At 42.4% G+C, this 10049-nt stretch overlaps 1 long non-coding RNA gene across 1 annotated transcript in view; it reads right to left on the bottom strand.

Moving 5' to 3' along the window:
• Positions 1–4990, bottom strand: part of LOC107213321 — a 32750-nt gene extending 27760 nt beyond the window's left edge. Inside the window, exon 1 of the long non-coding RNA XR_001524710.2 lies at positions 4918–4990. This is a non-coding gene — a long non-coding RNA (uncharacterized LOC107213321). The remainder of the gene's footprint in view (positions 1–4917) is intronic.
• Between the last annotated feature and the right edge of the window lie 5059 nt (positions 4991–10049).

The following is a 10049-nucleotide window of genomic DNA, read 5'->3' as shown; positions in this document are numbered from 1 at the left end:
AGGGGAAGGGGAAGGGGAAGGGGAAGGGGAAGGGAAGCTCTCAAAAGGATATTTAAGAGACAGTATAGGAGTGCCAACAAAGGATTCCCAGAAGAGGAAGAGGCTGATTTCCTGAGCAAGGATAAAAGGCTGTCCAAGCAAAAGAATGTCTAATCTTCAGTCTCTTCTTCCTTCAAGGATCTTACAAATGGACACACATTGAAGGATATGGTTTTTGTGAGGGTGGAAGTCCCAGGTAAGAATGGGGCAAGCACCATACTCACATTGCATTTCTCTTCAGACTCAATGGGGATGTCAAAAAAACAAAGGGAGTCATAGCTGGTAGTGACAGGAGAAGGTTAAGAATAAGTAGTCGCAAAGGGAGAAGAGGAAAGCATGACTGGGACATGTGGCTCAGTCCAGGGTAAATGGCAAGGCTATGCAATTCCTGAATTTCCTCTGGGACCAATCCCAGTTAATTTACTTGAAAGAAACTCTTTTCATTTCAGAGTGGTTATTTTGGTTCCCATCCTTGTGCATAAAGTATATTGGCCTTTTCATTAAGAATGTGCACAAATTTCACTCTGTAGTGACATTCATGTCAGGCTGGAGTGCTGGCAGCAGGTTAACTTCAACCTCACAAAATAAGCATTGCTTATTTTCAGTCCCACTCTAGGGTGAAGAAAACATATAGTCCCTTCCGTTGGTTTGCTGCTTAAATAAAACTAAAAGACATTAATGTAAACTGTGAAATAAAAAAATCTTTAACTTAATTAATTCTCCTTCACTAACTTGAATTTTTAGGCACTTTTCCTTAGAGCAGGATAAATTTAAAAACCAACTTCTGAACTCATTAAGGCCAGTATAAATAAGGAGTAATGTCTCACGCTAATGGTAATACACTTGTGTATAAATTAGCAAAACCAGATTTAGTTTCACTCTAGCTGTTTTGTGTTGTACTATGTCTAGTTTCACTCAGTCCTCAAGGTTACATTTCAAGAGGTGTTGCTGTGCCTTGCACACTTGTACAATAAGTAAAACTATTAAATAAACAGGGACACAAAAAAAAATAAATAAATGAAGTTTCAGAATATTCAGGAAATCATCATTTCCTGGAGCTGAATAAACATTTTAGAAAAAACTCACCCAGCAGGAAATGAAGCTATCTGAAGTGGCCAGTAGGTTCAGGGGATGTGGAAAGGGGTTTGTTCAGAGGCGTTAAATAAACAGAGTAAAATGCCTTGGGAAATAGTTCCCTTTATTTGCTTTCTTGGCATTTTACATTTAGCTTTCAGCACAAGAGATACAAACAGGCCCCATGCAAGATTACCAAGCTGAGTGCAAACTGATACACAGCTTTCCTCGTTTGCAGGCATCCTGAATTGATGGCTAAAGGAGATCTCGCCACCCTGTTCCTCTCCTGACTACAACACCTGTGCATATTAAGTATTAGGCAAGTTAAATATTATCAAAATAACTATTTCACTGCTCTCAAACTTAAAAGGTCTGCTTATCCCTTGGCCAACTGACCTCCAAGTCACAGGAAACAACACAATCATATATTGATAGAAAAGCCTGTGGCACATCAAAATCTACTAACCAGGAGATGACATCAAACCTTAAGTCTAAACATCAATGACACAAAAGGGAAGAATGCAAATCATGACTTTCATGCTTAGATCTTTACAGTCCTCTGTCTCAATACAGCTGGTAAGCTGACACAGAATTCACAAGCACTGAACTGGAATATCACAGGATACAAGGACTTTGCTGCATTTTTCAGCTCTAGCCATGCCTCAGGAAAGCAGGTGACCCAGTCCAGGTCCTTGAGTCAGAGTCAGGTGGTGAGCACTGACTATACAATTTCCTTGGTTTTCCTCACACTCTTCTCTCTCCTTGCCTTATATTCCAATGAGTTTTAATTCCCCACCATGACACTGTGGAGAGAAATGGATGGTCTTGGACTCTCTGAGTTTCTTGACTCAGACACCAAGAGCAAGTTTTTCTATGTTTTCTTCTTGCGTGTCATTCCTATACACCAGTAAAATCAATAGGTTGAATGGAATTAAGACAGTTGACATGCATAAGGATATCAGACTTGGGAGAAAAAAAGCGTTCACAGCTTTATGTGCCAAAACATTTTAGTAAATTTATCCTTATCTTCCATATACCTCAGTTGCTGGTGTGTAAGATTGAGACTGTAACCCCTTTACACTCCTTTGGAGGACATGAGGACTTGTGGTGCAAGAGCTATGTTTTCCTGCCCAGCTACACAATGCTTCGCACCATGGGTCCCTAGCATTACTTGTTAATAAAATATTAACAGCAGCAATGCCATCTGCACCTGCATCTCACTGCTGCTCTGAGAGAGAGGCCTTTTCAAGGAATATGCTCCATTATCAAAGTTGTCATTCATGGAGCTTCTGGAGAAAAGCTGAAAATGTGGATATGAGGAGAAAAACGGGTGAGTCCTGAGAAATTTAGAGGAAGGGCAGAGAAAATGGAGGAGGCAGTGGAGAAACACAGTGAAGGAAGAATTAATGTGAGAAGAAAAAATGAGAGGAGAGATTACAGCAAAAGAAGCCAGAAGACATATATCAGGGATTTTGAGAAGAAGCAGAAGTAAGATCTGGAGGGATGAGAGAAGGTGGACCAAAAGATTAAGGGGAAACAGTTCCAGAGGGTCTGATACTAGAGCTCTGATGAGGCTTCACACATTTCAAAAAAGAAATATGGGCCCCTCCCCAGAAAAACTGGGCTTCCACTGCCAGCAAAATTGTTTCCACAGCTGAGACTGCAGTGCCAGCGAATGTCTGCAATCAGCCATCCAGGTGTTCTGTGATACAGGCTGCACCAGACTCAACCCATCAAAGCAATGGGAATAAATCCGAGGGCCAGGAATTGGGCCCCTGCTTGGCTGCCGCTCTGCAAAAATGAGAATGTAAGTAGCCAAAAAAAGACACGTTCAAGGTATAACTCAACAAAAATAAGAAACAGACCTTTTGATAGCAGATGAGCTAACAAATCAAGTTTGTGGTATAAAAACCAGCAATCCTGCAGGAGGGACAAGGACTCTGGATGCTGCTGTAGGAGTCTAATATGCCAATTTGCAGATATTCCATCTACTTCACTTTTTAAACTGGACTTCCACAAGCAAACCATCCTATCTGAGATTTTAATTAATATTGTATGAACTACACAGCCTGCAAAGATTCAAAGCCTCATCAATTTTCAGTCTCTTGCACCCCAGTGAACACCAGCATGACTTCTGTGGTGGGCCCTTGGTCTCAGTAGGCGAGTGCAGAAGTGTCAGTGGCCGCTACATCATCACCACCACTGAGCTGCTGCGGCACAGTTTCATGTTGTCTCAGGGGAGCCCAAGGCAGGGCACTCGGCACTGCCTATTCCACAGGGAGCTGCATGGACTTTGGGGAGGATTTTAAATCCAGTCAGTTTGAATAGGAGCATGACAAATCAGTCTGATGGAAAAGAGAGAGACACTATGACCCAGATCTGGCTTTTTCAAGCATAGTTCTAACACATTGAGTGCATTATATAGCAAGGGGTAGGCGAGATTTTCTATAAACAAAATAGTAACTCAAATCCCAGTGAATACTTCCTCATGGATCTGTACCAGCAAAAAATAAAGTGAAGCTGGAAGGTGCTCTCTGGGGCACCACGTCCAACTCACTGCTGCTGCAAGCAACCACATCATAGAGTCTCCTCATAACCATTTATTCACTTTTTTACTAGGGTATCAGAGTGTTATCTATTTAACTATGTCAAATATTCATCTTTTTATCACTGCAACACAGACGTTTTTGTGAAGGAATCCAGTTCTTGGACCCGAGAGGGAACAACATGGCTGCTCATGCGTCAGCTTGTCTTGGCCTCCGTCTGGTCTTTGTTTGCACAGGACTTGAATGTTCACAACATATATTTAAACTCACAATCAAATCCTGATATGATTCAAAATTGTGGGAGTGTTCCACACTAGCAAAACTGAACCAAAGGCTTGCTCTGCTGGATGAAGATCTTTTTAAAGATAACCACCCACTTTCCCGGGAGGCTTTCTGCAATCAACAGCTGAATGACTCCGAGTGAATGTAACCAGGCTCACATATGGTGCTCAGCATGTGACTGGCAAGATCCCTGCCCTTGTGTTACATGGGACATGGGAAAGCCACCACATCAGGAGATGGTGTTTTTCCCAGCACCCCACTGCGCTCCATGCTATGCTTAGGCTGTCCTCTCTCTGTTAGCCCCTTGCCTGGGCTGGGTTCCACTTCAGCTGTAAGGGAGGAGACCCAGGAAACTTTTCACCATTGCTCTGTCCTGAACTCCTCTTCATTGTGAACCCTCCTGGAAAAATACCCTCCTGCAGTTACGGCAGCACTGTGACAACTCTGAAAGTTTGCGGTGGCACCCAGAGGGGGTTAATTTAAGCAAACTGGTAGCTTTAGAGAAGCACCAAGATGGACTGAGTCTTGAGCAACTTCACTTTTTATCTTCTCAACCGATTCCCTAAAACTTCCATGGCAAGGAGCCATGGATCCAAATTGGTTCTGTCAGCTGCCTGAAGTGCTTGAGGATGGTGCAAATCAAACAGAGGTAACCAAATCCCCGTTGTCTGCTTTCAAATCTGTCCAAACACAGCATGCAAAGTCAGGCAAGACACCAACTGGACATTGATTTTGCAGCCCTCATGATTTCAGGCTCCCTTTGACTGCACTCACAGCCCCCCCAGTGCTGACAGCAGCCCCATTCTCTGTGTGAGGCAGAGCAAAAAGGACGGTCTACAGACCCCATCCAGAGCAGGAGGCTAGCAATCTCCCTCTTTGAAAGGCCAAATCACAGGCAATGCGAAAGGGAGCCACCTGTCTCCCAAGGAAGCTCAAATTCGCTGCAAAGGAGAGAAAGAAATAAAGGAAAATTTACCGTGAACTTCCAGATAAATGATATGCCTCCTGGGAAGAAGACAGTAAATTTCTTTTGGTAAATCATTAGTCACAAAACACATTTCAGGTTGGCTGATCATTCTCTGAAGTTTGAACAAATTCAATAAACTGGTTTTGCCAAAACAAATGATGACAGGGGGGGCAGGGGGGAATTAACCTATCAGAAGGTTTGTTTAAACACTTTCTGAATATAAGCCCTTCATATTTTGAATTTAACTTTCTGGGTACTTAAAATTAAGGTCATGTAAATAAAATTAGAGGTTGTTAACTTTCCATCCAATAACACAAAATTAATACCCTCAGCTAAAAAATGGAAGATGTACGTTCAATTTCTTCCTGTGGCTCAAGGAGCTGCATTCACATTCCAGAAAACTCCACTGGCTAGAAGTCAGTGGTGGTGTGTTTCTACTCTCCTGGATCCTTGTGGATGGTGCTGCAGAGTCTGCAAGTGTCCTTTCTGATTAAAAGGACTGGCTTGAACTAAAGCCCTCTAACCCTTTGGAGGACAGCAGTCCCTGTACCAGCTGTTGGTCCCTCTCGGTTTTTCCCGGTGCTCTGCCAGTACTCCACGCGTGAGGCTCAGGATGCTCCAAGGAGGAGAGCACTGCCAGGAGGTGAGGATGAGGCCAGGAGCAGAGCTGGCAGAGCTGCCTGCAGCAGCACATCATACACTTACCTGCAACATGGGCAGGTAACAACCAGGGGGGTCCTTTCAAGTCAAAGAGAAGTACAAGCTGCTGCCAGCTTTATTAATTTAATTTTCTTGGCTTTTATCTCAGAAGTCCAAGCAACAAACTTTAAGTGACTTTTTACCCCAACGTTTGGGACATTTTTTAACCTCTTTTCTCTACAGCAAATTAAAAATCCTGATGTTGGGAGAGAAGAACACAATCTGAATTTTGGTTATTTATTTCAATTACTTTGCAGATTAGCAACAAACTTATAACTTGGTTATTTACTCAATCTTTCCTTGCTGCTCTCATTTGACCCATTTTATTTAGATATCTGGGCAAAATAGACTGGTTTTAGCCAAAGTATCCTGGGAGCAGTTGTCTTTTTACTTTGGATAAGGCACCAAGGAGGCCTAATTGCTCACCCCATTCCTGGAAAAAAAATTAAAACCTAACCTTACTAACATCTAGCTTCCAAATTAATTTCACACCTCATTGTCTGCATTTCTAGTAGATGGAATGGAAAATAAATAATCTATTTGTTTGGCATAAAAAGATTAAAACCCAACATAATTTTCCAATTTCATGTTTCATTTTATAGCTGAGGGAGAAATCAGCTGAATTTCCCTTATGCTTGACCATATGATCAGGAGGCAGCCACTTCAGGTACAGTTCTGTGAGGGAACTCTTTTGAAGTCAGAAGTCAAGAAGACTTTCAGGGGTTTAAATGCCTTTTTAATGTGGTCTCTTTTCTGTCGGAGTGCAGTCCACACTTAAAGGGCTTTCTATGTGCCTGTGAGAAATTCCTTTCTTGAAACTCATTTTTCATCTCTGCTCTACAAACTGCAAAAGCTGAGACCACTCAGTAGATCCTCACATGCTTCAGTGTGTGCTCATCTTAACCACAGTTCTGTGAGGTCCCAAAAGCAACAGAAGGTTAGCCTGGGTCAGACACTAGTTCACAATCTAAAGGCTGAATGCAAACACCTATTACAAAAGTAACAAAAAACTTCTTTTCTTCCTTATTCCCTTTAAAGTCAAGGACAATTGCTTTGCACTGAGCTGATTATACTTTTCACAGGGCAACCTCATTGTATTTTAATTTGGGGGCCATCACTCAGTGAGACTGCTCTGTGTCCCAGGCAGATACCAAGCTTCTGGAGGCAAGGTAGGACCAGGACCTTGTGTCTCTCCAAACACAGACTGCATTCCTCAGGGGTAGGACAGGCATAATTACACTCAAAAAAATGTGTTCTCAAGGAAATATTAGTAGGCATTGCCTCAAAAAGGCAGAGGGGTTCCTGGTAAAATTTGCTGCCCTCTCTAGCCATGACGGGTCTGGTAGGAGCTGCCTCAGGTGTACGGTGCTTTTAGGTAAGGCTTGGTCATTCCTCCATGGCACCACAGCTGGGAGACAGCTGTCTTGTGCCAAAACACCCTCTGCAATCTGCTGGGCACCATCACATTATGTCATGTGATTATTAGGTTATGGAGATCACGTGACTGTAGGCCCTTCCTTTGAGCTTTGAGCCACAGCAGAAAGAGCGGGTCTGGAATCACCTTTTTCTCCCCTTCCCCACTGATTTTCCTTCCCAGTGTAACCATTCAGGCTGCAGTGCACCCCCAGACTACAAGAGGGAAAAGAAAGAAAAAAAAAAGAAGAAAAAAAAAAAATCCAAACAGTTTCTGGAACACATTTCAGTTTTCTTAGTCTTGTCACCCAGTCCGAGTGCAACAGTCAGAGTAATTATGCAACCTTTTAAAATATCACAGTGACATATGAGGTAATGCCACCTTCTACTCAGGCTCCGTTGGGAGCTGCTAGGCTGAGCCCCGCTGTCAGCAGTGAGCTTGGAGCAAGCACTCATCCACCTTCATTTCCACAGAGAAAACAGAAGTTCCCAGAGCCCAGACAGGATGTCATGGCACAGAAGCACCTCTCTGATGTGAAAGTCCCCTTCATTTCTGAATGATTGTTTGATGAAAAGAGGAATTGCTATAATTTTGCTTTGGGAAGACAAAATATTTGTTATCTGAATATTTTATGAATCAAGCTGGCTGAGATTGGCTGTGAGAGTGTGCTCAGCCATAGGGAAACATGGAATAAAGCTAGAGCTGTAACATTTTAATAGCCTGATTGCTAACCCTTCTCCACGGATTTTGCCTAAAGTCACCTAGAGTCTCTGAGAAAGCAAACAACATGCTTTCTTTTACTAGACTAGTTGTTATTTTAGCATTTCTTTCACAGTGAGCACATGGAACAAGCAAAACCTGACTAATCCCACAACTTTTTCTTCAACTCCACACAACACAGCAAGCCCATCACATCTCCCTGGACTGTAGAGGAATGAGAAACTGCCCATTCCACCCCACCACTCCCCCCTCACAGTGGGTGGGAGCCCATCACCCTCATAATTTCTGTCTTTCTCACTGGATATTTCTTCAAATGTGGCCTAGACTTGAAGCTTACAAGAAGTGCTGAGGAATAATCATGTTTGCAGCATGGATCAGCAGACCTAGCAGGAATGTTTGGTCCTTCCTCTCCCCAGTCTGCTTCAGTGAACAAGGTCTTTGTCCTGGGCAAAGGTGCCAGACGTGTTTAGACTCTCATAAACAACTCCAAAACTCAGCCTGTGCCTACACCTGAGCATATGTTTGCACACAGACAGAGAAGCCTGCATCAGGAAAAGTAAAGACTCATGTTTAACAAACAATACTGATGTGTCTGAGGACCCTGAAGAGCTGTGCCCCATGAAGTCCCTGTTCCCCCAAGGAAGCAGAATATTTTTAGATTGGAGAGGACAGACTTGATTTACATGATATGTGATTCCTCTGCGAGGAATGTCTCCAAGGAGAAGAGATGTCCTTGGGGAGGACTGTCTCTTTGGGCCTGCAGTAAGAGAAAAAAAGTATTTTTTAAAACAAGTGACGAAGAGGATCCAGGCAGCTAAAAAATGGTCACACTTTCCTCGGTCGTTGGAAAAATTGAGGAGCGAGTCTTTTTTGCAGGTCATTTCACTGCAAGTGACAGGAAAGACAGCAACTGTGAACAGCCAGCATGGATTAACAAATGTTGAGCTCATCAATAACCTGGACAGTGGAATGTAACGAGCCCTCAGCGAGTCTCTTGGTGACACCAGATGGGAGGAGTGGCTGATAATGCTGGGTGTCACCCAAGGACCCACACAAACTGGAGAATCTGGTCAGAAGGAGCTTCATGAAATGCTACAAAGAACGAATGCAAAGTCCTGAACCTGGGTAGGATCTACCCACCATGCTCAGCATGGACTGGAGTCAACCTGCTGGGGCATTGTTTTGTGGATATGGATCTTATTTTGTGGATATGATCCCAACTGTGAGAATGAGAGCTGTGCACATACCGAGCTGTATTACCAGAAGTGTAGGCAGTGTTCTGAGGAAAGTGGTTATTCCTCTCTTCTCAGGATCTGTGAAGATACATCTGGAATGGTGTGTCCCAATTTGGGCCCTGACCAAAAGTAAGGAAAAATTTTTACAGTGATGGTGGTTGAGCACTGGCACAAGTTGCCCACAGAAATCGTGACATCTCCATCCCTAGAGGTACTCAAAATGCAACTGGACAAGACTGAGCAACCTGATCTAGCTTCAAAGCTGGTCTTGCTTTCTGCTGAAGGCTGGACTACAAGACCGCCAGAGATCCAGACTGAATTTTTCCACAATTCTATGATTTATGATAGCTCTCAGCAAATCCTGTGCCATTATGTTGTTGAAAAAATGGTCTATACTTTTACAAGGGGAATGTTTCAAGCAGTATCAGCACTTCCTATTAAAATTTTGGCAAATGCATATGTCAATATTTTTAAAATGTAATTGAACATTGCTGCTTTCATTATTTTCCCTACTTTCAGGAAGAAAATAGATTATTAGTAAACATGAATTTTCTAAAATTATATCATAAAAATTCTGGCAAAGCTCTCTGGAAATACATTGTAAAAATAAGCAGAAAAAGTATCAATTTCAGATCATAAGGAGTGGAAAGATCTTCAGAATGTCAAAAATAGTGAAATAATTTAACAAGCTCTGTAATTTCTATAATGCAATAAACATATGCATTACCTGCTGGGTAAAAACCATGAAGACATTTTCCATTTGAATTAAGCGAATTCAATCCCATAATTTCCATTCTTTGGTGCTCATTTTCCTTAAATTATCTCCTGAAAGAGTTTCTTGGCAATTATGTTCCCTGGAACAATTCACTTTAAATAAATGTTGCACACATTGCAGAAAAAGCAAATTTCACTTTCATAATTGCTCCACATTCTCACTACAAACTGTAGCATGTGAACAGTAGTACTTCACATAACCTTTATGCAGCTCTGAGTTTCCAATAGCAAATATTTCTGATTATTTTCTCACAAACATCCAGGCAGATGAGGCTGGCCCTTCCTTCTTTGTTTATGCT

This window comes from Parus major, chromosome 1 (assembly GCF_001522545.3).
Source record: "Parus major isolate Abel chromosome 1, Parus_major1.1, whole genome shotgun sequence".
NCBI lineage: Eukaryota > Metazoa > Chordata > Aves > Passeriformes > Paridae > Parus > Parus major.
The sequence above is the reverse complement of the archived record's forward strand: the minus strand, read 5'-3'. Positions and strand labels throughout refer to the sequence as shown.